At 35.8% G+C, this 27,414-nt stretch overlaps 1 protein-coding gene across 2 annotated transcripts in view; it reads left to right on the top strand.

The window, feature by feature from the left end:
* FGF14 (fibroblast growth factor 14) overlaps positions 1 to 27,414 on the top strand; it is a 375,532-nt gene that overhangs the window by 227,298 nt on the left and 120,820 nt on the right. The window lies entirely within an intron of this gene.

Here is a 27,414-nt window from a genome sequence, read left to right as displayed (position 1 = left end):
CCCTCATTAAACAAATTATTTCTCACTCCGTTTGATATCAAATGTCTGAACCTACATGGAGAGAGTTTCTTTAGTTTTGCTGTGATGGAAACTTCTTTTTGGTGTTTTCCACAATATAGGTTCTATTTGGTGTTATACACATTATTAAAATAGCTTGCAATGGAAATCAAGTTTCATCAATCACAAATGGTCAAAGTTGGATCACATAATCTAAAATTATTACTTTAAAAGCACACTTTTACCACTTTGGAATAAAGAGAAGTTGAAACAGGAAAGGTGATGATTGGTAATATATGGATATATTTGAGGACCTTAGAAAATATGTGATCTGAAGGCCACTTGCATCAATAACAGCTTTGGTGGCAGCAAGGATGGTGGAGGAAGAAGGAAGGTGGGAAAGCAGGCTTATCTTCTATCGTGGGGAGGAACTTAGACTATTAAATAACATGGGTAGGTGCCATCAGAAAAAAATTTATAGATATTTTTCACTTCAGCAGTAGATTTGAATTTGTGTTTGACCAGATTTTTCTCATGATTTGTTTGATAAATACCAACTGTTTAATTTCATTTGCATGGAAGATTCATTAAAACTTACTTTTGTGAAAGGAATATAGACCAGATAAATATCTATATTCATTCTGTTTCTGCTGAAAAAAAAAAGAAAGAAAATATATTTTTGTTAAATGATGAAATTTATGTGACAGCTTGTGATTTTTTTTTTATTCCATGTGCTTTTACTATTTCAAAAACTAGGCACTGCTTTGTTATTTTTGTAATTCTGTTTTAACTGTAGCTGCTCAAATGTAACGTTATCAAAGTCTTACTAAGTGATAGAGGTTTAACCTAAAATATTTGTGCATGAAAGTAGTGCTCACTTTCTGTCAAAATATGAGACATGAGGTGATGTCCTGACTGCCCTGAGTTGAAAGAAGAATTGTATTTGCCTCCTTGTGACACCATTTGCTTTATTTTGTGTCATCAAGCTCATTATAGGCACTGATGCTTTCAAAATGTTAGAAAAATGCATTTCCTGAAGAAAAGTGTCTTCTTGCAGTGTTCTAAGAGTAGCTGACTGCATCATCATCATCATCATCATCGTCACCATCATCATGCTCCTGGTTCCTCACCCTCACCATGTGTTAACGACAACTTTGCTTCCTATCTTGGAATCCTAGGGACCATCCTGAGCTTGGACAGTTCTGCCTGTAAAGTTCTGTGAATAAAGGAGGTATTGAGCAAACCACTCAGGCACACAGTGTGTAGTTTTGGCCTAGCTAGTAGATGACTTTGACCTACTAGAACCTGACCTGACTAGTTTTTGCGCTTAGGCAGTGTACTGATGCATGGGGAAATCAGGCTGATATCCCAAGTTTCAGCACTCAGTCCTGCTGTGAGTCCCTCTGTTTGCCAAGCTGACTTTGTTTATGTTTGTATCCAGTAAGTTTTAAGTGTGGGGCCAGATCCAAACATTTAGGCATTTGTTAGTCCAGGGTCAAAGAGCCTACAGAACTTGGATTAATGAAAGAATTTAATAACTTAGGATTTGAACCTAATGTCTAGCGCTTCAAAAAGACTACAGACTTCTGGTAAATGAGTCAAATATTTCCATTTGTCTTCTCTGCATGAAGTTCTTCATTACAGTGTACTTCTGCTTACACAGTTTCATTAAAGCAATGCAGTAATAGCTCAAGGTTGTAAACTGTTGGAAGTCTCATGAGTTTTAAAATCCCAGAGAATGTAACTATTTTGGTTTTCTTTACTTCTTTTTTCTTCTTTCTTCTTTCTTGGTATGATTTTTTCTTTGTTTATTTTTAAGAATTTTACTCTTAGGAAATCAAATATATTAGACTCCACTCTTAATCATGCACATGCCAGCATCTTCAGTTCTCTCACACCAGTTTTCAGACAACCCAGTTGGCATTTTTTCCTATCGGTCATTCTAAAAAAAAAAATTCCGTATCCTAGACTGTAAAAAATTATTATGAAGTCAAGATTTAAACTATATTCAAAACTTTAAAATAAAGACTCTATTCATTTCTTGCTGACCTTTAAAATTGTGTGCTTTGTGAATTAAACAGAAAAAGTGCTTTATTATCAGAGGAACAGTTTGATGCTTTAAAATCATCTCATTTACATCAGTGACTAAATGTGGCCTTTTTCCCTGCTCAATTCAATTAAGTATTTTGAGCTGAAATAATATATCTAACGGAAAAGTCATGGTAGCTGTCCTTCAAAATGCCTTTCATATTTGGAAAATAAAAGTAATGCAAGAAAGATAACTAGTTTCTAATATTAAAACCAATTTAGCAACTTAGAAAATACTAACATTGAAACTTCAAATAATTCTGAGTGTGTGATATATTTTGTTATATCAGAAACTGTTTTGAAAACAACTACAGAAATGCTCTACAGTCTCATTTACTTTGTAAAAACAGAGCTATCAGGTCTCCTGCAAAATTATCAAGTGAGGTTTGATAATCATAGAGGAAAATGTCTGAACTAATATCTTTATTTCTACTGCTGTACAGTTTTACCTCAGATCATTCCCTAATTTAGTGCACTGTGCAGGACATTACACTTTTCCTCAGTCTGGTTATATGAATTTTGAGTTTTGGCAATAATCTTTGAATGTTTATATGTCTGTGCATACAGTATGTATTTTATCGCAAAAAGCTTCAATTGTTCTCTAAATAATGGTATTTATATAACAGATATTCAACTTTTTTCAATTTGAGATTTACTGTTCTTTCATTTGAAATGTCATTGAGGATGTTTTCATTGTGCCTTTTTAAGATATTTCAGTTTAAAAATATCTGCATTTAGCCTGTCCCAGGGTTTTATTTTTGCTTATAGTGCCCTCACCTGTAACTTAGGGCCAACTGCAGAACTTTAATAGTAAAAATAGCTATTTTTTTCTTTGAATCATAGCTTGTCTTATTTTGACAGTCAGAAACAGCTAATGTGTTCCAGCTGACTTGTAGTAGTTTGCAATATTACACTTGAAACATTGCTGTGGCATATAGTGTACCCTAAACACAGCTTACTTTTATGTCAAACCTCAGTTGTGTGTTTTCTCTAGAATGAAACCTGAAAACCCTAATGAAGTAATTAATTCATATTTTAATTTCAAATACTGTCCTTAATTCAATCTTTTTATCAAGGTGTGGGATACAACAGATCAAAATATAAACTAACTAGGGTAGGAAGCAAAAAGAATCAGCGTAGTGTAGCTGCATTTTTACTGCTTCTTTATTTTCCCTTTTCTCACTTCTGTCACCTTCCCAGGTAAAATGTCTCTCCAGAGTGCACAACAATAATAAGCACACCTTTCAGTAACAAACTTAATTTAGGCAACTTTTCAGAAAAAAAGAAAACTAGGAAGGATAACCAGTTTAGTCTGAATCCTTTCATCTGGCTTTTTTAAAATGTAAGATCGTATAGAGCAATTCTAATAGTGATCATTATATCTGAACACAGACTTGGAAGTGGATAGGCTTGTAGGATGTAAAGTAGGTAAAGTTTTCTCATTCTCAAGTCATCTCTGTTTGGTACACAGACAAATACAGCATGGGACACTTCAGTTTTCACTCTGACTCCCAGTTTGATACACAGATGCAAGATGATAGAGTACAGATTTTTTTTCTAATTCCAGATCTGGGTTGCAATAGCTTTTCTTTGACAGGGGAATTTGAATCTGGCAGGATCTTGCAGTACTGGGTTCCCAGGATCCTTTTTTGGGGGAACTTTTCTCTCTACAGAGATTTTCCAGGTTATGAGTCTGGAAAATACCCACCCACATTGCCAATCAGGCTACAGAAGCAACTGGGGGCACAGTTGGGGAATGCCAGTTGGCAATTAAAAAAAAAAAAATTTGCGTTGTTCTTTTTTAAGAGGAAAGTTTGTCATACAAAAATTCAAGATTTTGATCTGATAAGAAAAAGTGTAAGGTAGAAGTGGTGTAGTGAGGACTGAGCCTACAGATCAATCACTGGAATTGAAAGAGTTCAGATTTCTGCAAAATTTGCAGGCAGATTTCTTAGAGTGTGTTTTCCAGCCAGGACCTGACGGTAATTTAGGGATACTCTTGACTAACTCTTTCTCTGCAGCTGAAACCTGTATCCTGTAAATCAAAGGTTGCTCCCTTGCATACCTGCACATTCTCTTTTCCTTCTTCTCTTCTATACAAAATTGCCCTTACATTCATTTTGTTCATACCAACCTTAATATTTCACTTACAAATTTCTGCCCTGTGAACAGTGGAGCATGTAAGCTCTTCTTGTGCCTGGTTAGACAATAGAAGGTTGTGATTAAGGACAAATATCTGATCTTCACACAGATACATTTCAGGGATGCAGGAGAATGGATAAGTGGAATATTATATGCATTGCTTCCTGTCTGCTTTCTATATGTGAATGAATATTTACGCATGGTTACTCTTCTCATCTAATACCTCTGTGTCTTGGGCCAGGACCCCACTGTGCTGAGGCTGTTCCAGACAGTCTTTCCCTGTCTGAAAGCCAAAATTAATGGGATATGTGGGATCACAGCCAATCTGAATTTAGTTTTCACCATATGTATTCTACTGCTACAAATAATAATTTAAATTACCCCCCCCCCCCCTTTTTTTTTTTTTTTTTTTTTTTTGCTTCTATTTGTAGTTTTGTTCCACTTCCCAGTTCTCAAGCATTAATATTATGGTACAATAGCTGGACAATGAAAAGTAAGAACACATTTTTTTAAAGACAGCTTCTTCAAGATATATTTGTTTTGTGATTTTTTGCTGAACTTAGGTTGTTCAAAAGGTTTCTTTACATCTTCCTTATAAGCTAATTTCAAAAGGCAACTACTCCATTAAATATCAGTTGTCATGGCTATCTTCCTGAATGCTCATTACAGTCATTCTTATTTTGTTTTTGAAAAGTTGAGGTTATTTTAGAAATTATTTATAAGCAGCTGACTACCTAGTTTATGCATGATTTATTTATTAAACACTGGGAATTTGTATGGGTACAGCAGACGGAAAAGGGCTAAGTGATTTTTATTGTCCTGTAGCATGACTGACATTATAAACCTTGGGCAAGGATTTTGGGTTGCCTTCCAAACTGGAGATGATCAGGCTTTGTAAGTGTTGGTGGGTAGGTTGTTACCCTAAAAACATTGCCTCAGGAGCCTGCCTTTGACAGCCTTGGCCTCAGTCAAAACTGGGGTGATAAATACATGACCATTTGCTAGGAGAGAGAGCTTCTTGTTTATGTGATGGAAGAGTTGAGGAGGTTCTTTGGAAATTTCTTTCAAATTACTTTAGAAATTATTCACCAGAGCAAGCCGAGTATGATTTCTCTCCAAAAGACATTTTAAAAAATGAAATTACCTAATTTGCGAGCATCCTGTTTAAGAACAAGATATTTTTATAGCTATACATAAAAAAACCCGAAAAACCAACTCATTTTCCTTTGGACTTAAATGTGCAATAACAGTGGGTTTTGTATGCCCATGTGTGTCTGCCGTTGTAGCTACAACTTCTATAATGTGTCATTGACTGGAACAACCAATGTTGATGTTTTTTGAGGTGCAGCAAATTTTTTTTTCTTCTTTTAATAACCATTGTGACAGCTAGCCTACAGATAACCTCCTGCTAAATATTTCTCTAAGGGCATGCCTTCTGCAAGATAACCTTTTAAGAGCATGACTCCTCTTCTGACAAATCTCCAGCAAATAAAAGCTTTATTTTTGAAAAAAGTCAAGAAAGCCTAGAAATCTGATTCTGGAAATATGTAAGAAACTTCTATTTGTTTTTCCTTTTCAAAAGTAAACTTATTCTTTTTGATAAATCAAAATTAGTATTGTAGTAAGATTTAACCTTCCATTAATTAAGTCTTCACTAAAATATTTTTTAAAAGCTGAAGCAATTTATTTCATGCTTTTAGGGAAGGTCTGGCAAAGGATTCCGACATGGAAATCACATCAGACGCAATACCTGCATTCATAGTTCTTTTGTTGTATCAAAGTAATGCATTTCAGAAAAACACTGGAATAGTTAATAACATTTTTTAAGAACCAATGCATTCTGGTTTTTATCTCCCTTTGTGAAAAAAAATAGATTTGAATTCACCTACTACTTCTGTTTCTGATTTGTTTGACTGTCCTTCCTTGGACGTGGTGCTGTGTGATGACCAAATAAATTGGCAGACTAACTTTTGCAGGGGGTTTCTGCCTACTTTTTAGGGCTTTAATAATATTTGCTTGCACATTCCAAGAAAGTTTCATTTTCTGGCATACTTATTTACAGTTTATGATGTGACACTGACTTTCTGAAAATAACAACATATTCTTTCTTTTCACCTCATTTAAAAATGAGACATTTCTTATTCAAAGTAGAATATTGCAGTTTTACTGTGTAAGTTTTGATGTTTAACTTATCACAAACCAATCTCAGCTATAGCTTCTGGCAGAAGAAAACAATTTTTTCCTGGGTATAACTTCTATGTCAAGGTAGCATGTTTTATGTAATAATGTCTTATAAATATATCTGACTTACACAAATGCAGTTATTTTGTAAGCAATCCTTAGCAGAACCCGTTAATTAATAATAATCTGAAATTATCGGATCACAGAATCACTGGGTTGGAGGAGACCTTCAAGATCATTGAGTCCAACCCATGCCCTAACACCTCAACTAAACCATGGCACCAAGTGCCACATCCAGTCTTTTTTTAAACACATCCAGCGATGGTGACTCCACCACCTTCCCGAGCAGATCGTTCCAGTACTTTATCACTCTTTTCATTAAAAACTTCTTCCTAATACCCAACCTATATCCTTCTTGGTGCAGCTTGAGACTGTGTCCTCTGGTTCTGCCAGTGTTGCCTGGAGAGAGACGAAACGCCCCCTGCCTACAGCCACCTTTCAGGGAGTTGTAGAGAGGGATAAGGTCACCACTAAGTCTCCTTTTCTCCAGGCTGAACAAGCCCAGCTCCCTCAGCCGTTCCTCACAGGGTTTGTGTTCCCAGCCCCTCCCCAGCCTCGTTGCCTCCTCTGGATGTGCTCAAGCATCTCCACGTCCTCCCTGAATTGAGGGGCTGGAACTGGACACAGCGCTCAAGGTGTGGCCTCACCAGTGCTGAGTAGAGGGGAAGAATGACCTCCCTGCTCCTGATGGCCACACTGTTCCTGATCCAGGCCAGGGGCCATTGGCCTTCTTGGCCACCAGGGCACACTGCTGGCTCATGTTCAGTTGCTGTTGACCAGCACCCCCAGGTCCCTTTCTGCCTGCGCACTGTCCAGCCACACCATCCCCAACCTGCAACACTGCAGGGTTATTGTGGCCAAAATGCAGTCCCTTTTAATTGCCCTGACACTCCTCAATCTCATCACTGCCAGCCTGGACTATCAGCAATGGGTAATAATCAGATGGCTTAATCAGCCCAGGGAGTCTCTGGGTAATATCCTGTACCCAGGTTGCAGGGAGGCAGCAAACATTCTGACCTAATATAAAATTTTAAATCTGCCCATTAAACTTCCAGTGATCTGAAAAAAACCAAACCCAAAAGTAAATTATGAGATAAGTATGGCTAATTGCTAACCCACTGATGCCAAATATTGAGCTAAATGTTCAGAAAACCATTGTGTGTTTTTTCCAGCTAAATTTCTACATGTGTAACTGTGGCTGTATTCCCCTTCTCTGTGGAAATAAAAAAGCCTCACTTAATGGTTAACTTCACTACCATCTGAGTGTTTAAATCCATTGTTTACTTTCAATTTTTCTGCATACAAGTTTAGAGAAAACCTTTCTGATATGCTTTAGTTCATGTTAGCCACAAAAATTTTTAAACCACACATTCTTGATTTGTGTGCATTCCTACATTTTATGCAATGTAAAATCTCAATGAACTGTCTAATGAAAGTCTTTGACATTTCTTTTAATTCACAGTATAAGATGTGAGTGTGCTCAAAGGTAAGGTATTTTCACACAGTCATCAGTATGTGTGAAGCCATCAATCTTAATTCACCAAAATGCATAGTGCAGGAGTGTCTATTTGAATCTATAGCTGAATAAGACAGATCTTCACTGTTTTGAAAAGTTGTTTTCAGTTTTTAATTATTTTAAAATATCCCTCAAATGAAAATTTATTTTGGTTCTTAGACTGTATTTTTCAGATGTATTAGATGTATGCAGAGTTTTTTAAACACTGGGTTTATTTCTCATGGGATAACTCTGCTCATTCATTTTATATAAATCAAACTTGAGCCGACTTTAGAAAGCCCAAACACTTTCATCTATGCTTCAACCTGAGTGTAAATTTCTTTAATGAATATTTGGACCCAAAGTATTTAAGAAACAAAACAAATATCTTAAAAAAGAAAATATATTTTGATATATAATGACTATAGCAATTTAAGATTTGGTATTATTTTAAAGTGATAACATAATAAACATTTTCTCAAGGATGATATTTTAAAAACAACTATACTAACTTATATTTTCAAACCTCTTTTCTGACTTATTATATACATTTATTTTACATAAATGGGAAACTATTTCCTTCATGGTTTTTTAGTAACTATTATTATGTCTTCTTCCTTCCTTAGAATTTCCCCACTACCTTCTCTTTTTGCCCTATTTTTATTTATATTACTTAAGACAAATTCAGTATTACTACTTCATACCAGGCTGGTGTTTGGGGTCCAGGCATTTAAAAATCACACCTTTTTTGAGGAAATTCCTCTAGTTTTCTCATCACTGAAGCCTTTTCTTATAAAGGACAGTTATTTCAGCATATGTAATTTTGGACATAAATATCTAATTGATTTCATTAAACTAACCATATAATGTGCCCTGATCCACCACAACAGAAAAGCAGAAACCATGTATAAAGCAATATTTTATTATCCTTTTCTGATATTTCCTGTTGCACAAATAAATTTTCAAGCTGAAATAGCAAGCGGCTCTTCCCCAACTGCCTCGACAGAGATAAACATTTTTAAACACATTCAAAATAAATTTGGAGTACTGTAATTGGCAGCTATTTTGGGTCTGATCTATCAAAATCATTGACAGTTTGCCATTGATTCCATGAAAAGTCACTTCATTAGTACTATCACTGTAATAAAAATAAGCACTTGTTATGAAGTGGGCTTGTATAAAAGAGGTTTTCAACATTATAACAAATAGAAATATGTAGTTTCTGTGTCTCTCACAACCCACTCATTGAATCTGCATGTTTGAAATAATTGGGGAAACAGGTCAGTGAACAATTCAAGACTATCACAGAATCATAAAAGTTGGAAAAGACCTCCTGGATCATCGAGTTCAATCTCTGACCGAACACCACCACATCAACTACACCACAGTTGTTTCTTGAATACTTCCAGGGATGGTGCCTCAATCACTTCCCTGGGCAGGCCATTGCAATGCTTCCTTTTAGTGAAGAAATTCTTCCTGGTGTCCAGCCTGAACTTCCTGTGGCACAGCTTGAGGACATGTCTTCTTGTCCTGTCACTTGTAGCTTTGGAGAAGATCCCAAACCCTACTTTGAAACAACCTCCTATAAATTATCTGAATTCATAAGCAGGTTACTAAAGCCAGTCATTTGCTACGCAAGGAACACCAAGATAGGATCACAGAGCCACAGATCTTTGCAGGGCTTGTCCTGTGGAATGGCAGTTTTTGTGCCTAGTATCAGTGAACTCCAGTTCAGAGGTCACACCTTAAAGGTTTTGTACTGCAGAAGTCATGGCAGACTTGGGCCAGATTGCTCTATATTTTCTCAGAAAGGTGAGATCACATGCAGGGTAAATCAAAATAATTTGCTCTAACATTTATTCTATAGCTTTGTTTTCTAAAGGTAACAGTAGCTGAACATAATGCTGAACCATAAAAGAACATTTGTGAACATAATACAATTGTCGGAAAATTTCTTGAGTCCACTGCATCTCCTTTCTCTCAGTATAGAAGTCTTTAAATCATCTGGCATTGACTTTGAAATAACCCAACTGTTTGTATGAAATAGTTTCTCTTTACAGAAAACCTCAGGAACATTCATTAAAGTAGCTTTCCATTGATTTAAAAAATGCAATTCAATTATTTTAAATATTTATGAAGTAATTCTGATACAATATTACAGTCATAAGCTTCCAATAGCAGTAGCACTTCTGCTAACAGTTGCCAGACTAACATGAAAGCTTCAGAAGTTCGTGCGTGCAATGCAACCACCTCTTGCAGAGAGCTAGACATTTTAAGAAAATATACCAAGCTTTTTTAAAGCCATTCATCTGGGAGGACTTGGTTCTTTGTGGTGTCACATTCCTCTTCTCTGCCCCCTAGCACTGTGGCTACATAGTGAGCAGGATGAGCATGAATATCCAGATTAACCTGCTAAAACTAATTCTGTTTTTTCTATTGGATGTGTGAGCTGCTCTTACTCCCCCAAAAGCTGTTGGTTGCTGGAAGAGGGAAGCAGTGCTCAACTAAAGGAGCTGGAGAAATAGTGGATAAATCACTGTAAAATGAAACTGAGTTCAGGAACTGAATATCTATCTAAACAGACAAAAAGCAAATGCAGAGAGAAATGGGCTCTTGGCTGAGACCTTTCATCTCCACAGAATGACCACATCTTCTGTGACCAGCAAATTGTATTTCTATACCTCTAATCACTTGCAATACAAGACATGGATCCCTACTCTTGGCTCTTCATTGCTGAGATCTATTTATTGTCTCTTCCAGAATTTCAAAGCTGAGGAAAATTTGCATAAAAGGGGAGAAGTTGTCTCAGCATCTTCAGTGTCTTGGTGGGAACAATCATCAACTAATCATTGACATTGCTTTTGTGCATCTTGCTGACATCGACATGGCAATTAATTTTGCTTCTACTACACCATTATATACAAGAAGTGCATATGGAATGGTTATTGGAGGAATGGCTAGATGTTCCCAAATGTCCCTCAGGACAACTGTTAGCCTTTTAGTTTGTAGCTCTTGGATTTTTTAATGGTTAAGACACCTACTATGAATCTTTCTTATAAAAATGGCTTCTAACACAAGCATCTGTCAGGATTCCTTGAATTTACACCTTTTGTTTTTAGGCTATGTCTTAAAAAGATTAGAAAAAAGAAAGATTTGCTGGTTTTCTGCTAACTAGAATATAATTATTTTGTATGCTAGCATATTAAACCCTGTGTTCAGATAAAATTTTGTTTGAACCAGAGAAAAATCATTTTTCCACAACAACAGAGGAATACTGTCAAGAGACAATTCCTCCTGCATCCAAAAATATTGTAGATATTTATTTCATGATATTCAAAATAATGGCTGGTATTGCTAACTTTTTATAGGGAGCATGGACAGTTGAGATTTTCACAAATGACCAACAAATGAGATCCCTTGATCTTTGTGTATCTAATTTAAAATTCATTTAAAAGGTATGTCAACTTCACCTGTAATAGATTGCAGAGTTGTGACCCTGAGCATTAGTCCCTTTCAAGCATTTTTTCTTATAATGTTTATTTGTTTAACTAAAATGAAAATACTCAGTTTTTTCATGTGACTTTTAAACATAAAATTTTACTGGTATTAAGAGTGTAAAGGCAGAATGCCTGTCAAGTTAATATTTTGTGAATAAAATTTGTATCATATGTATTTCCTTGTCTGTATTAAACAAAAATAATATTTTAGTTCTTTTCTGCAGTAGTGCTATAAACTACTCTGGAATTGTTTGTATTTTTTCACATGGTATTTACAGCCAGAGCCTTTTCTGAAGGTTGGGCTCAGAACATTCTTTGTTACTTTTAACATTAGATTTATTTAATTTTTCCTGCCATGGTGCAGAGCTAGCACAGGATAAAATTATGCTTATTTTTGAAAATAACCTCTGCAGTTATAGATTTGCTTGCTTTGAACTATAGCTAGAGATACATAGATGTCCATGTAGATAACTACACGTCCTTTGCAGACAGGATGGGTTTGGGAATGGCAGTTTACAAACCAGGCAATAAGAAGGGAAAATCTCTTTCTTCTGTTCAGGCTGTAGCCCTGTGCAGCAAATACCTTCTCAGAGAAGGGAGCAGCAGGCAAGTTGGTAGCCTTGTAACAAAAGAAAGATTTCTTGGCTTTCATTTCCTATTGGTAGGACAGTTCTTTACCCTGCCCAGTGAGTACTTAGTCCCTTAGAGGATGGATGAATAACTTTAAAGATTTAGAATTCTGAAGGGAAAGGCAAAGATTGTAGATAAAGGGAAAAAGCAAGAGAGGGGAAAGAATTGGAGACAGAAGGTAGTGAGACAGAAAACCCATTCAATAATTTCTGCCACTGCTAAGCACTGGGAGCATATCTGATGGCATGTGATTCACAAAGATTAATAACTCAGGTGATTAATAAAGTATTACCACATTTACCAAGAGCATAATAATCCTCAAAGGTTATTTATCATTCTTACTGCTCAGGATAGTAAAAAAGTAAAATAAAAATAAATCATTACTATTGTCCCTTAATCCCTGAGATCTTCTTACAATGAGTTTAGCATGTCCAGATGTTCTACTGAAAATGACTCCTGAAAGATTTAAATGCAATTATTTCCACAGGAAATAATTTAGCTAAAATAGATGCAGCTAATGAATTTTAATTTCTCTCTGTACTTTTCATTTGAATATCTTCCTACTGTAGCTACAGAAAGTTGTGACATTTGTGACCACATAAACACAAAGAAATTTGACTGTGTTAAAAAAATCAATGTTCCCTCTCCTCTTTCATACCAGCTTGATGGTTTTAAAGGTCTTTTCCAACCTAAGCAATTCTATGATTCAATACACAAATGGCACTAGGCCAACTGCAGCTTGACACAACATGAGCACTCCAAGGCAAAGCAGCTTCACTCAGCTTCATGTCTTTTCTGATTCTGGTCTGAACCTGACCTTCAGCAGAGAAAAACAGCTTCTGCACTGTCTCTCTCATACCTGGGGAGAGAGAGACAGTGCTCCAGAAAAGAAAAGAAATAGTTAGCAAAATACAGGATTGCAAAAGTAAATGTAATCCATCTACAGGCTGGAAAAAATAGACTTATAAAATCTTGATCTGGACTATGAAAAAGGGACAGCTATTGAACCTAAATCAAGATCAGAGAGTTTCTTGTAAGAAGCTGGAGGCATAATAAGGCCTGCTGTACCAAAGCTGTTGAATGTTTCTCTCTCATTTCAGCTAATTCTTAAGAGGACAGATTTATTTATAAACAGTAGAGAGTGGCGAGATTTTTCCAAAGTCTTGGTGGGTGTTTGTGTCCTTTGGACAAGTTGATCTATGTAGAGGGAGCCTAAATTCCAGACTTCTAGTGAAGAAGTTTAAGTGATCTCAGTGTAATTCTTTGCATCTTCTGTTATTATAAATCTATATAAACCACAAATCTGAATCCTAAAAGAGTTCTTAATGCTTTTATGTATTATATACACATTCCTGCATGATCTCCCACTCCAGATTCCCAGTGTTCTCTTAGCAATGTTTCTTTGATTAGCTGAAGATTTATTAAGGGGTCATAATAAACATAAGGGTTTTTTCAAAAATTTGACTAATATTAGCATTGTTTGGAGCTTGAGTTGAATCAGTATTACACAAAGAATAAAGGAATTATCTTTGATCTTGGAGTGAGGAAACTCTAGTACATAATAATGTGTTTTGGGTGAGCTTGAGTGCTATTGTTGCTCCTTGTGCCATCTGCTGGTTAGAGAGTAGGGATGGAGGAACAGGGCATTTCTCTCTAATGTTCAGTTTCTGCATGAGATTGTATTACCTGGCTTTTATGTTTATTGTTTGTCATAAAATAACAAGTAGTTTCAATTGTCAAGTTATCAGTTAAGGCAACATTACAAGTGAATCATACTGTTCTGAGCCTTTATGATGCTGGCTTTTGAAGAACACATACTGGTTTCATTTTTTTTGTCATAAAATTTTGATTTTATAATTGTTTGATTTATGGTGTTTGTTGCTTTATTTGCCATGTTATGTGGTCAGAAGATAAACAAGGAAATTGCCTGTAATTGACAGTAATATTGAATGTATCAGAGAAAAAACAGCTCTTAATCTTTTAAAATCTACCTACGATTCTTCAGAGTTAATTTCCTTTCCCGTGTTAATAATTATAGTTATCACAAACTAAGACTACATGGACACCACTGAGAATATGGTCCTATCTATACCTAAGGTAGTCTATACGGTTTAATTTCTATTAATGGATGTACAGCTTTGTGCTCTGCATCAAAACTTTACAAGTATTCTGATGCTGGCAGCAGCACCGATTTCCTCCTAATATGTTGCATTGTGGGAGAAAGCCATTAGTGGGATGGATAGGTGATGAAACCAGAAATGTTTAGCATCTGGAGATCACCAATGGGCTGTGGGATTTGTCCTGTCACAGCTGTCAGAGAGGCTCAGGCCTTACAGGAGATACCACGGATATAGAGCAGTATTACACTATGGGGGTACTTCAGCGGTTTCCAAAGGAAAGCTCTGCCACAAAGGACAGAATAAGATTTGATTATAAGGGAGCTAAAACAAAATAATTAACAATTCAAAAATAACACAGACTGAATCTCAGCAATGTGCAAAGGTTGTTGTTTTATGGTAGCAAACAAAGTTAACAAAGCCAAGGTAATGGAACAGAGAAACAAGAGGATTAGTGGTGTGTCTACCAAATAGAGAAATAGGACAGAGAAAATATATTTTAGAAAAATTAAGTTAAATATACGTTTGAAAATTGAGTCTCCACAAGGAGATCTTGGAAAATAGAGGGTCTTTTTTTACTTGCACTTCTGTGATTATCTGGAGCAGAGCAACCCAGAACAGGGCAGTATCTCTTGCCTCCCTTTAAATTCACATGAAGTTAAAATTCATTTTCCCAAGGCAATATCAACATGTGCTGAGAATGAATAAATTTGTGTATTTGGTCTTAGCTAAATAAGATATAGTGTTTAATTTTATGGCAGAACTGCATCAAGAATATTTTTTAATAGTTGGCTTAGTTCAATGAACAAAATTAGCATTAAGCTCATACAAAAGGCCAATGGATTATATAGTATTTTAATGTAAGAGGCTTTAAAATGGAAATATTCTTTAAAAATCAGAATGTGTGAAACTGGCTGATGCTTTTCTTTTTTTTTCTGAATATGTATTAGAAGCTGTGAGGGCTTTACAACATACAGTGTCTCAGATTTTCATCTAATGCTTTCATTTCTCTTCCTGGCTTCCAGACCAAAAGACCATCGCTGGCAAGAATCTTGCCACTTATCTGCAGAGAAATAGTGGAGAGATAGCCAGCTCTTATCACAGAGAATAGATGTTCACACTATTATTAATTTCTGCTAGCTAGATAATAAATCCGCAGTTACTTTCCTCTCAACTATAAGGTCACTATGGGAGCCCCTGGGTGCAAAAAGGTACATGTGCACCAAATTTTGTTAATATGCTAGAATATTGATTAAGTATAGTCAGAAAAGAAAGGAGATCTGTCTTGGGATGTCAGGCATCACTGAATAATCAGGAGAAATGATCAGAGCTACAATACAAATATTAAAGTTCCAGAGTATATAACTGAATGCATGAAAGGTGGTAATCCTTGATAATTTATATTGTTACAGTGTCTCACATTATAACTGTTTTACATAATCTTTTAATTAGCAGCCTTGCTGGCTTTTGTGAGAAAATTTAAATGGCATAAAGATTTCTGATGGGCATGAGCATTATAAGCAGGAACAAAAAAGGAAATCCTGGTTATTTCAGCTGATACTGGAATACAGAAAGTCTATTTCAAATAGGCACTTAATAACTACTGAAAACTGATAACTTTTTAAAATAACTTTAAAATTTTCTATTCTAAAAAGCTTATCTCAAAATTTCTTTGTTGGTATGAACCCCTATAGGAACTTAAATACTTCATTGTGTTTGAAGCATCAGAGGTGCATTTCAGAGAGGCAGAATTAGGCTTAGGAATCTAAATCTAAATGCTACTTTTGAGGCCAGTGGAAGAGGAGTGGGGTCTTGCATTCATCAGCTCAGAATCTGTGTTGGAAAAATGCCTGTGCATGCAGGGTGCTGAATACCACAGTTAACTGAAACTCTGTCACAATTCACGTCAAGGTAACTGTCTCATGAAGGGGATTTTCCCAGAAATTCCACTACTCTGCCTTAATTTCTGCCTTAATCTCTTAAAAAATGAGAACAAAGGTCCCAATTTTTGTTTGGACTGAATCCAAAAATGGCACAGCAAGGCTTCTCCATGAATAATCACTCTATCTTTTCTAGGATATTATAGTACTCCTTCTTATTTATTGTCAAAGTTCTTAGTGATGACTGAAATTATAAAAAATTTGCTCTTTGTTATATAAGTTATGATATAGATTTCCATTTCAGTAAGATCAGGTTTGTTGATTGGTAACAGTATGATACTCTTCGAATTCTTTTTTCTTTTTAAAAATAAGTAAATACAAATTTTCTGGCAATTTTTGTCACATACTATTATTTTCATAGAGCAAAAATGGCCAATTTATGTTTCAGTCTGCAAAAGAGATTTGTTCTTTCAGTTCAAAAAGGCTTTTCTGTAACTTCATTTGCTTTTTTGACTACTTGGAATAAAAAAATAGTCTTATTTTAGTAACAATATATTTGAAATTTGCTTAGATCACTAAATTGGTTGCAGATTTCTTTGAACGACATCTTTACTTATATTATTTCCTAGTCTCTCCCTCATTTGTGTGTTTTCACACATGTCAATATACATATATAAAACCTTAATTCCTTTATCTTTGTAAAAGATTCTGTGGACTTTTAAAGACACTTTTTCTTATGCCCTTCCATCTTATACCTATATTTTCACTTAGATTCACTCCTAATAGTTTTGTTTTCTAGACTCTGGTCTTGCATTTCACCTTTGGCAGTGAAAAACTGTGTGTGAATTATATATTTCATGTATAAATCTATGTCTTTCTAAGGCATAATTATTAAATAGATATTTTTAAGTAAAACTATAAGAAATTATGCTCTGTGATGATCTTTGGAGAAAATTTTTGAGTCTGAGAACTAAATTGCTTAAGCTTTGTCAGGCAACTGCTGATATTCATATTTGAGCCTGTATAGGTCATTGATTGATTATCTTCCTTTGGAGGGAAATCTTGAGTGTCATGGTTCATAAATCAAGGGCATCAGAAAATATTATTTTGAAATATACTGGAAGTGGTAAAAATTATCTGTGCTTCAGAAATTCCCACATCATGTGAAGCATGCAAGAAGCAGTCAAGGTTTAAATTGCCAATAGCTCCACATCTTTAAATGTGCTGACTTATAATCATAAATAATTTCAGCAATATATTGTGCTCAGGTACCTTATGAGATAAACTATTTTTATCCTTTATTTTGCATATATTTTCAGTTAAAAGATCCTGTTGTAAAACAGAAGTGTTTTTCTGTCTCGGGAAAAAGAAAACCATCGGATTTAGAAATATCTGTATGCTGTTCAGATCTAAGTCTGCTGCCGTCACTCATCTTTTCCTTTTTAAAATTAGGACATTCATTTTAAAAATGGATTCAGTGCAAAGTTGATCTGCCTGTATCAAGGTTTTAACAGTTAATTTTTAAAATGTCAGTGGCATCAAAGCACTGTTTTGCATGACACAATAGCAAAAAAAAATCACCAAAAACTAACTTGTATGAGTGATACTTAGAGAATGGTATAGTAGCCTATTGCACATGTGTGAAACTGCAACGGTAATTTTAAGCTTTCCTCTTTTCTTCACAATAAATTGTGATATGTACATTGTTTGTCTTCGAGCTTTAAGGCCCAGAAAGGATTGCTTTGTCTCTAGAGAGAGAATATTAGCAAAAGAGCTAAGGTTCACAGCAATTTGGCTGCCAGATTGTTCTGTTTCTAATAACTTCTGTTCTTCCTTGTCAGTCTAGCATAGCCAGAACCTCTCCCTTATTATTTACAGAGCACAGTTTGGATTGCATCAAAGAGAGCTTCCACTCATCAAGCTGTTTCCTGGTATTAATTTAGCTCTTCCTCCCTACATCTGTAGCTAAATCAAGTTTCCATAGAGTTTAAACTAAGTCTGGAAATAAGTAAAAAAAAAAAAAAAAGCCCTGAGACTTGGGTTGATAAATTTGAATGTAAGTTTGTCTCTGTAACTACAAGACCTCCGTGAAGGGAAATGCAAGGGGTGCTTACAGATTATTGTTAATAAATGTGTCCCAGTATATTGAATTTGAAGAGAAAACTTGTCCACCAGTAACAAGTTCAGTTTTGATGTGGATGGCTTGGGAAATGTGGGGTTTGGGAAGGGACAGTGTTCTGCTCACTGGTGTCAAAGGCTGAGCAGATTGAAGAGCTGGTGTGACTGGAAGGATGTTTCAGCAGTCTCTGAGTCTAGTCCAAGTATTCTGTGTTGCCTGTTCATGTACTGACTGATGGCTTCGGAGACACCTTTATACACAAAATAAAAGACTGCAAAAGTCATTGACCAAGTGGATACTGCAGGTTCTCAGAGACTGGAATGCAGCCTGCTAGAAGCCAGATCTCACACCACTGTCTGAAGTTCCCAGGTTTCTGGGAGGCAATCTCACAACAGTCTTAGGCAGATCTTAAATGATGCTACCACAGAATACAATTGACTTTTCATACATAAAAGAGCATAGTTCTGATAGACTTTGTGGGTGTCCTGTGTACACGTACTGGCAGCAGATTGTTGGGCTCTGTTTATGAGGTTTCAGCTGCATTAGGCAGGAAATGAGCTAATTAGCTACTATATTAAGCTATACTATATTAGCTAATATATAAGCTAATATATTAGCTAATATATTAATTTGCTAAATAGCTAGTGCTATTAAGATACTGAACATTCTTACATAAGAACTGCATTTATTTATTAGACTGATAGGCATTTTAGGAGGACCCTAATGAATCAATTGAATACTGAGATAAGTAGGTGATGGCTGCAACTTTTGTAATAGTGCTTATATTACATGTGATTAAACCAGTGTATGGCTTTTTCAAAATGCTTAGACTTACTTTCTGTTTTTAATAACAGAAACTGTCTTTCAAATAGCTAGGCTGATTTCTACCAAACCTTGTGCAACTCTTCATGTTGGTTTTATAGGTATCTGTTCTTTATCCTAACTAAAATCCTACTCTTCAGCTTAATGTCAAAATCCCTGTAAAAATATCAGTGGGTAAAATATATACTTTTCAGGATATGCAACATATACTTTGCAGGTATAGGATACTGAGCTAAATACTCTCCTTAGAATTTTTTAGCTCACTCATCTTATTATTTGCAAGAATTTTATAGAAAAATGCAAAGGCTGTACAGTTTCATTCTCATAAACATCACTCTATGAAAAATACAAGCAAAGAATTGTTTATTTTTTACATCAAAATTTCTATATCTTCTACAACTTGAAATTATGATTAAGATAAAAACCAACCATATGTGAATAAGTCTATATTATTTTTCCTAAAGTTACTTTTTTTTTTTTCTTTCTTTTTTTTTTTTAAGAAAGGGACTGTATGCTATTAGAAAGATGTTGAAAAATATTCTTACCACACAAGTTTTACTCAGGTTGTGTCTGATAGAAATAACTCCATTTTTTTCTCTTTAATTACTTGCAGTGCACAGAATAAAAGAAAAATATGCCAGTACATGTTGCAAGGTATTCCTCAGTCAATATATCTGTGAATAACTAGACAAACAGTGTCCACTGCTGGCAAATCAGATAATTGCACTGCACATTAGAGAGATGTGATGTTAAAAGATTTTGATGAGTTAAGTCTTAACTGTCAGCTATTTTACGTTGACTTTGTAAGACTGGGTTGTAAAATCAGGTTACTATGTTAGAAGTATTCATGCTATTACCACTAATAATAAATGCTATGGTATTTGAACTAATAGCTAGGAATATCACCACAGTAACATGAGCAGGTACTGCAATTTTTTCAGAATTTAAAAATAATTCTAGTACTCATTATATATTCTATCTATCATTTATAAATAAATAAAAATAAAAAATTATCTAAATAAATAAAATAAATAAAAATATAGCAAAAGTCTATGAAAATTGTCTTGATATTCTAGATCCTATAAGTAACAAGATGGGCAAGCAGAAGTTCTTAAATTCTTTTTTTTCTCTTTAGGTCAAAGCATTCATTACTGATTTTGTTAGGGTTTTTTAAAGGCAAAAAGAAGTATAGAAGAAGTCTATATTTCTGTTTTGGAAGAAGTAAAATGGAAATGCTGGTACAGCAAGTACCACTGTCCTTGGTGAAGCTAGAGATGAATTAAACTGATTAAGAAAGAGAGAAGAGAAGGCTGATATCTAAAAAACTTCCTCCTGGCTTTTTTTTGGTTTGGTTTGGTTTGGTTTGGTTTGGTTCAGTTTGGTTTGGTTTATTAGAGTTGTTTTTGCAATAGATAATATTTGTTTGCATCTTTTGCTTAACAATAGTATGTCAATGCAATGAAAATATTTCAGTCAAAGAAAATAATATAGAGTGAAAGAAACATTGAGAAAGAGAAAGAAAAAATCTGTTCCTATGCTAATATAAACTATATTAGCTTGTCAGATGCTTCTCAAAATCTAGGTTAACTAAAAAGAAGCTGGCCATACTTGTTTTTCAGAGATTTATGTCTGTCATCAATTTATTACATTCAATAAGAGTATTAGACAATGCACTGAATTTTCTGTTTGTTTGGAAAGGGGAACACAGTATGGGACTTTTTTCAGAGAATACTGGTTGTGTCTGAACCCCAAAGGAAGGGATATATCTTTGTGATAGGATCTGACAGAGGATCAAGGCTTATCCTTTGGATGAACATGGCATTAGCCAGAATTGTTCTATATCTACATTTTCTCCCTTCAGTACCAAGAGAATTACTGTATGACCTTCCCTCTTGAACAAGAAAAGAACTGGATGCTACTTTTACTTTTTTTTTGTTTTTCCTTGTAAAAAAGGAAAAAAATAGATTTTTTTTTCCTATTCCTTTCCTTTTGTGTCTTAAAAATAGTATCAAAGGGATTGCAAAGCAAAAGTTATTAGAAAATAAATGATAAAATAATTGCACACAAAGATGACTATCTGAAAGTTATTTTGTGAAATTAACCACACTGTCAATTTTAGGTCACATAGCAGAAAACAAGACCATTTCTGGTGGATTATTTGGCAGGGAGTATTTTTCATGCTTTCTTCCAAGAAACGAAGTGGTGGTGTGGATGTGTTTGTGTGTGCATGTGTGCATTCAAGCACATGGGCAGACATGCTCCAGTTCTTCCTGTCCCTGGTAAAAATTATTTTTTATACATTAAAGATTATTAGATGTATTTTGAGAGGAATCATCCTTCTGCTTCTCAAGATAGCCATTTATGTACATCTCTGCTCATACTATCTTTTCTGTTCAGCATTTTATTTTAATGAATATTAAGTGTTTTTACGCCTGGATGTCTGTGAGATGGTCAAAATCCAACATCTTCCTTGTCCTAAGGGTTCAGAAATATTGCACAGTTTTTATAATATTGTCATGTGTTTTCATATTTGTTCCCAGAAAAGCAGGAAATTCATTTGCAAATAGGTGCAGGAAATCCTCACTGAAGAGTATCATTAAGCAGGTATAGGAGCTTACGTGCTCTACCAGCTGTACTGACTCCAGGGCAAATTCACTGTAGAGACTGAATTCCTTAGGAACAGTGTTTCCTTTGTTTCTGTAGAACAAAATCAAGCAGACTCACCTTACAGGGACTTTCAGCTACTTGAGAGAATAACAGCGAAGTCTGTTGCATGTTTCAGAAGTCAGGCAAAGCAGACAAGTCCTGCTGTGGCTAGATAAGTAAACGCAACAGATGTTGGCTTAAGCTGTGCATATTAATGAAGAAGCTCTCCATGCTGTTTTTAGGCCTCTAAATCTTAAACTGCTCTCTGCAGCTGTGTGGACTAAAGATGGGGGGGTGCTGTTTGTGTTTGTTTTTCTTCAGTGTAAGTCCTTTTTCAGGCTTGTGTCACCAGAACCTTGTTTGAAGCAGTCTTGTGGCAGATCTGATGTTAGCTTCAGTAAGAACAAAATTAATGGTGATGTGTATCTGCTATTAGTTATTACAAACCTCTCTTTACAGAAATTATTTCACTTTTAAAGGTAAAATATGTGTCACTGCAGGAACCACAAATATATTTAATTTATAATTACTTTTTAGGGTTATACACTGAAAGTGATCTTGATTATTTTTTACTTTTTTCTTCTTTCACTGTTGCTGTTAACTGTTTAAAAGAGACTTACTGGGTATAAGTTTTGGGTGTGAGGAAGCTATTTTGGAGATCCTTATATAATCTGTGTATTGTACAGATACTCCTGTCAACCCAGCTGGCTTCCTTTGTTCACCTGGTCTCAAAAGAAGTGGTATCAGAAGTAGAGAACAGATAGAGTGAAAAACAGAAAAAGTCATGAAAGATGTCACAGGAGCTTTGCTAAAAGTTAGCAGCTGTAATCATACATCTTATCTAGCTGAAAGATCAATTCTTAAAAATAGCATTAAGAATCTTCATGCACTTTTTTCCCCTGTTGAAGGAGGAAGAGTTACCCCATGGAATAAAAAATTAAACTCTGCATTAAAGCAGGTATTTTACTTGAGACAGGAACTATTCATGACTCATTACTGTAGGATAATCAGAGCAATTTAACACTGGAAAGGGAAGGGGGACAGCAAAATCAAAAAAAGCAAAAGCAAACTCAAGCAATCTAAGAATTATGAAATGCCTAAAGACTAAGACAGTATCTAGTGTAGAGATACTCAGACCTTTGAGTTACAGATGTATCTCTGGAAATAAGTGAAAGAAATGAATGAAATATGTGAAAGAAGTAAAGGTTAATGCAGAAGAAATATTGCACCTGAGCTGCTGCAGGCAGTCTGGTAGGTGTTCTGTATTTGAATAGAATGTTTAGATAGTTCTCTGCATAGCCAGTCATCTAATGCTGGACTTCCTTGCATAGTGCATTAATTTATTCTTGCATATACAGGAATTATGCTCTAATGTTTTTTTCTTGTGAGTTGGATAAGGTCAGATAAGTCCAAAGCCTGTGAAGAAGGTGGCTAAAGTATGTACAAGTTGTCCTTTGAGCAACATATTGGAAGCTTACTTTTGTCTTAATTAAAGGAATTCACCTGACCTATTTAAACAAGGGACTCCTGAGGACCTTTTATGCATTTAGTAAATTTTAATAGCTATGATTTTGACTCCTTGAGCACATTGTGAATGCTAAGACTGAAAGCTGAGTGCTTTTGACACAAAGAAGTGTGAAAGGACAGAAATCCAAATTCTCTGAAGCAGATTATCATGTTAAATTTTGTTTTTAATGTTCTTGAAAGTCTAATCAATGAGCATCAAGTGTTCACGGTGTTAAGGATTATAAATTTCAGTGTTTCATAGTACATTGCCTTTTGGGAAATTAACATTAATTTATAAGGAGAATTATATTCAGATTAATAGACAAGAACATATAAAACTGACCTAATTCAAACTATCTACAGCTCATTGCACAATTATACCATACTAGTCTTACAAACATGGAATGCACATAAACTATCTGAAAAGGGAACTCTTATCTATGTTTTAATATGTCCATACTGGTCTGCTCATGAAAAATATGATTTTTTAAGTTGACAAATGTTTTTCTAGATTGTTTGGTTTTGTATAATTAAGCACTTACCAGACTGTAGAGTAAGCCATACATGTTTCACCTTGTTCAAGTCATTATTTCTCTCCATCTTTTTCCCCAAAGAAAATTAAATCATGAGTTGAAAGTTACAGCTGCTTACCAACACCCATCTCCCCATACCTACACACTGTGTGCCTTGGGAAGATATCAGTTTGCAATTACATGAATAATCCTGTTTGTAGGACTGTATCACATTTTCTTATTATATTTGGGGGATTGGAAAGTTCTTAATATGTACGTTGAATTTAGACACTTTAATTGAGGTCCACCAAAACTATCAGCAATATTTTTTTCTTGTCAGAAGCAACAAATCAGAATCACAACTTCAGCTAGAAACAGTACTTTAGCAATCAGTCTGCAATCCATCACAATTTAGAAACAATTAATTTTTCCATTCCTGAAATGTCTCTCCTTGCAATAATAAATTTTCCCAGTGGTCTAGATGTACTTTCATGTATACCTTTCAATTGTTAGGCCTATGTTGGCATTTTTTCTCCTAGACCATCCTTTCTATTTTGAGTGGTATAAGGAGTAAGATGCTAATACTTTTGCTACTACAGAACACAACATCTTCCAAAGGAAATAAACCAAACATTTGCAAAGACACAAAACAATCTTCAGCTCTGTAGAGTCTGAAAGGACATCTAGATTCACTATAGTTTATTAACGACTTGTAGAATGAAAGCTGACTTTACTTCATCATCTTCTAGCGTATTTAACCGGACAAGTGAGCTCTGTGTGCCCTACTCTTTGCAAGCAAGTGCGATAGAAACTTCACCACAGCTCGTGAAACTTAAACATACTTAGTAGTAATGAAATAATCTGACATTTTTAACTTGTAGAAAATATATGTTTGTAAGAAATTTGGGCTTTATTTGATGTATTTTTCTTCAGTTTTGATATCAAGAATGGTTTCCCACAGCCCCTAATATGTAAAGATGACATTTTCAGTTCTATAAATTTCATAGCCTAAGGACCTAGGTAAGGATAGATTATAAAGCATTGGATAGCATTTTTCCTAATGGAATTTCTTATAAAAGGTGTTATGTGTCTCTAGTATACGCACATACGCAGATATCAATGGTTTATATTTTAATATTGAACTTTGATGTCTGAAAAGGTCACATTGAAATTTATGTGTTAAATTAGCTGAAATGGAATTTAGTTTGTTCCCAGTAATACAGATAAAAAAATTAAGGAATAATAATGTTTCATACCCTTACATATAAATAAGCCAAGTATTTTATGCACACTTTATATACATTGATTTTTTTACTGTAAAATTCATCCAGGAACGCAATTTTGTAGATTCTATAATGTTTTCGTTTAGAAAAATCTTGAAATCCATAATAAATTACCAGTTAGAAATGAACAGATGGGAGAATAGAAAGCATTGAAAATCTTTTCTCCCCCTCTTTGGCTTTTAATAGTTTGTTTTCGTATCCAGAGTTTTGTTAATTAGAACTAAAACTCTGTTTTAATGTAGAAAATTTAATAAATAACATGTATTTATTTGTCTTAAATGCACATTCTCATACAGTTCCTAGCTTTTAAGGTAGCTGGTATGTTCATACTTGTACAATCCATCTGTTAGCAAAACCTTCACTTTGGCTAGAATTGCACACATTTTATCACAGGTTAGGACACCAGATGGCTCTCTTGAGTTTCCTTTGTAAAACCCCAAGCTGTAAACAACTGCTCTGCATTTCTGAGATGTGAGTACAAAGCTATTTTTTTTTTTTAAATCTCTGGAGTAAGAAACACATTTTCTCTTTGTCTATAGGCATACCACCTATTTTCACCCTTTTGCTTTTCTTTGCCATCACCCTGAGCATCATGTTGTTGAGAAATGTCAGGGTGTTTTGGCAAAGGCCCGGGATATGAAGGAAAATACAGAGATGAACAATAGTAGTAGATAGTACTACTATTAGATATAACCACCATATAATGCATAGCATCATCGGATACTATGAAGAGCAACTTTGGACCCACACCTTTTTGGAGAGAGTTTCTCATGCAAATGTTAAGGTTATATGTATGTATTATACCTCTGCATGCCCGAGAAAATGAGAGAGAGAGTGGGTGGCTGGCCTCTGTTTCACCCTACGCCCTCTCACTCCTTCCTTTGGAGCCAGCAGCCCAGCCGAGCTGCCTTTGGGCCGTGTCCTGTAGCTGCCCCGCGGTGGGACGGGCTGTCCCTGTTCCGTGAGCTCTGCTCCGCTGTCCATGGTGCTGCAGGCAGGAACGGACCGGGACAAGGAACGCGGCCGGGCGGGATCGGGCGGCTCTCGGGAGCGCTTCCCTCGAGGGCTCTTAAGGGAGGCCACTCTGTGTCTTGTCCACTTTTGAGAAGGAAGGAAAATGAAAGCAGCATGCAAAAATACTGCACTGAAATTATTATTTTTTTTTAAATAACCATCTTTTTGTCTAATTGCATTAGTTAAGGCAATTGTAACCATTGTAAGGAAATTGCTGCTCTGTAAAAATTGCCAGATAGAAAATCCAATGAGTCTTAGCTGAATCTCTTTAGAGACACTTTTAAATAGAATTAAAATGTATTATCCAGATCCGATTGTGCATGTTCTGTTCCTAGTTGGTCTAGTATTAATACAAAATCCCTGTATACTGGAGTTCCCACCATACACTTTTGCCCTCTGTATAAAAATAGCACTTTGTAGATTAAAGGATTTAGGGGAAAATGGTCAATATCAAAGAAGCTGAAGCCTCTGCTGAAACAAGAGCCTATTCTTGCATACTAGGCTCTGTATTGCAAAGCAGTGGATTTTTCTAGATGGATATTTACACTTCCAATCCTGAAAAGAAAAAAAAAAAGAAAAAAAAAACCAAAAAAAAAAAAAAAAAAACAAAACCCTCTAATAAGAAATTAGACTACTGTGAAAACAGTATAAAAATAGACATTACATGATAAATGCCTGTGCAAGCTTCTGCCCTTTTTTATAGGCTAACTAAATGTTTTCCTGTGTAGCTGCTTGTTTCCTACCTCTACTTTCCTCTGGCTAGTTACAACTTCAGGAAGTTTAACCATTAGGCTTGCAGAAAGTAAATCCGAAAAATTTTGGGCCATTATTTGAAAAGGGAGACATGAGCCAACAGGAAAAGATGAAAGGAAAGAAGGGTGATGCCTTATTGTCTTATGGTATTTACTATTTGCAGTGCCTTGTGAACTTCTTAGGTGTTCTGTGTCTAATGAGTTTGGCTGGTGCTTCCTTAAGTGCTCCAAGACATAGCCTATAATTTTACACGGTGCTGGTGATCAGTAAATCCACCTGCTGTGGATGTTTGTGGGCGCCCCATGGAATCTCTTCGGTATTTGGGTTGAAGGTCCCTCAGCCCTGTAGGTGTGCTTCTTCCCCCCGGCTCCAAAACCTTGCCGTGAGGCAGAGCCCCGTGTCCCTCCAGACTTGCCCTGCTGCTCGGTGCGCTCCGGGGCTGGGCCGAGGCGGGGCGGGCTGCCCAGCTGCGGGCGGAGGGCTGCGCGGGGCACGGTGCCCTTGGCGGAGCGCGGTGCCGCCTCCGCCGCCTGCGCTGCCCCCGGCATCCCCGCCTGGGGACGGGGACACGGGGACAGGTGCGGGTGTCACCGCTGGGGGCGGCCGGCAGGGAGCCGCTGCCGGAGAGCTGGAGAGAGGGTGCGTGCGAGGGATCCTCGCTGTGCCGGGGCG

The sequence above is a fragment of the Catharus ustulatus genome, chromosome 2 (genome assembly GCF_009819885.2).
Source record: "Catharus ustulatus isolate bCatUst1 chromosome 2, bCatUst1.pri.v2, whole genome shotgun sequence".
NCBI lineage: Eukaryota > Metazoa > Chordata > Aves > Passeriformes > Turdidae > Catharus > Catharus ustulatus.
The sequence above is the reverse complement of the archived record's forward strand: the minus strand, read 5'-3'. Positions and strand labels throughout refer to the sequence as shown.